The sequence below is a fragment of the Gekko japonicus genome, unplaced genomic scaffold (assembly GCF_001447785.1).
Source record: "Gekko japonicus isolate JY-2015 unplaced genomic scaffold, Gekko_japonicus_V1.1 scaffold3472, whole genome shotgun sequence".
NCBI lineage: Eukaryota > Metazoa > Chordata > Lepidosauria > Squamata > Gekkonidae > Gekko > Gekko japonicus.
In genome coordinates this window covers 85,660-87,627 of record NW_015175473.1, presented here as the reverse complement: position 1 = coordinate 87,627, position 1,968 = coordinate 85,660, and the positions used below count along the sequence as shown (strand labels likewise).

General features: G+C 56.9%; 1 pseudogene; it reads right to left on the bottom strand.

The window, feature by feature from the left end:
* Positions 1 to 591: 591 nt before the first annotated feature.
* Positions 592 to 1,543, bottom strand: LOC107122825 (annotated as a pseudogene).
* Between the last annotated feature and the right edge of the window lie 425 nt (positions 1,544 to 1,968).

Sequence of the window (1,968 nt, the reverse complement as noted above, 5' to 3'; positions counted from 1 at the left end):
AGGCCCAAAGTCACCCAGCAAGTATAGTTTTCAGGGCCTTCACTGCTTTGTGTTGTGAGACAATCCAAGATGGCTGCCTGCCACAGTATGTCATTATACAAATACCTGACACCCCCATCCTCACAACAACCCTGTAAGTGAAAGTATGTGACAAGCCCAAAGTCACCCAGCAAATATAGTTTTCAGGGCCTTCATTGCTCCATGTTGTGAGACAACCCAAGATGGCTGCCTGTCACAGGATGTCATTGTACAAATACCTGTCACGCCCATCCCCAAGAAGTCATCCCCACAGGGTCATTCCCCTCAAGGCTTCACATCCAGCGGTAGGACTGCCAAATCCCCCTGGGGGGGGGATTTCCCTTCCGCTTTGGAGGCCCGATTTCCGCCACCGCAGAATCGGACCCCGGGGGAAACCCCACCCCTGCGTGCACGTCACAGGAAAGTGACGTCATGACGCCGGGCACGCGTTTTCCCCTCAAATGGCTGTGCCCCACCCCCAGCGTGCCCGGTGTCATGACGTCACTTTCCTGTGATGTGCATGTGGTGCGTGCGCCGGGAGCCAGCACAAAGTCCCCCGCCGGCAGAGGTAAGTCAATTTGGCAACCCTATCCGGCGGCTTCCCTGGAGTTTCTCCAGCGCTCTGCGGAAGGCGGCTTTCATGTCCTCGTTCCTCAGGGTATAGATGAACGGATTGAGCATCGGGGTCACTACCGTGTACATGACAGTGGCCACCTTGTCCTTGTCCCCAGAGTAACTGGAGAGGGGCCGGAAGTAGACCCCGATGGCAGAGCCGTAGAAGAGGATGACCACGGTCAGGTGAGAAGCGCACGTCTGGAAGGCCTTGCTCCGGCCCTGCGCGGAGGGCAGTCGGAGCACCGTTTGGACGATGAACGCGTACGAGATGAGGATAAGAATGAAGTTGCCGATGATGATCGTGCCGCCCTCGAAGAAGCTCAGCATCTCGCTGAGGCGCTTCTGGGAGCAGGCCATCACGACCAGGGGCTGGAAGTCGCAGAAGAAATGGGGGATGTGGCGGCGGCCGCAGAAGGAGAGCCGGGACATCAGGACCGTGTGCATGAGGGAGTGGAGGTGGGCCAGCGCCCATGCGACGAACACCATGAGGTGGCGTCGGAGCGGGTCCATCAGCAAAAAGTAGTGCAGCGGCTGGCGGATGGCCACGAAGCGGTCCAAGGCCATGGCGCCCAGGAGGAAGTTCTCGGTGATGGCAAAGGCCATGAAGAAGTACATCTGGGCCATGCAGCCGGCGAAGGCGATGTTCTTGCGACCAACGCGGAGGTTGTGCAGCATCTTGGGGATGGTGGTGGAGGTGAAGCAGATGTCCACGAAGGAGAGGTGGCTGAGGAAGAAGTACATGGGGGTGGAGGAGAGCTGGGCATCGGAGCGGATCAGGAGGATGATCAGCAGGTTGCCCCAGCAGGAACAGGGTGAGGAACAGAGCCAGGAGGGGGCCTTCTTGCTCGGGCTTAGAGGACAAGCCCACCAGGAGGAAGTCAGGGCGGCTGGTGTGGTTCCCCCTTTCCATGGGACTAAGAGGAAGAGGAGGAGGAGGAGAAGAGTTAGATTTATATCCTGCCTTTCACTCAGAGTCTCAGAGCGGCTTACAATCTCATTCCCTTCCCCTCCCCACAACAGACACCCTGTGAGGGAGGTGGGGCTGAGAGAAAAGCTCTGAGAGAACTTGTGACCGACCCAAGGTCACACCAGCAGCTGCATGTGCAGAAGTGGGGAATCAAACCCGGTTCTCCCAGATTAGAGTCCGCTGCCCTTAACCACTACACCAAACTGGCAGAGAGAAACAATGACAGCGACATAAGAACTATTGGGGGCTGGGAGAGACAGAAGACTGGACAACGGTGGCAGGCATGTCAGTCCATCCACCTTGAAACATTTAATTATTTAATTCATTTATACGCCACCTTTCTCCCCAATGGGGACCCAAAGTATCTT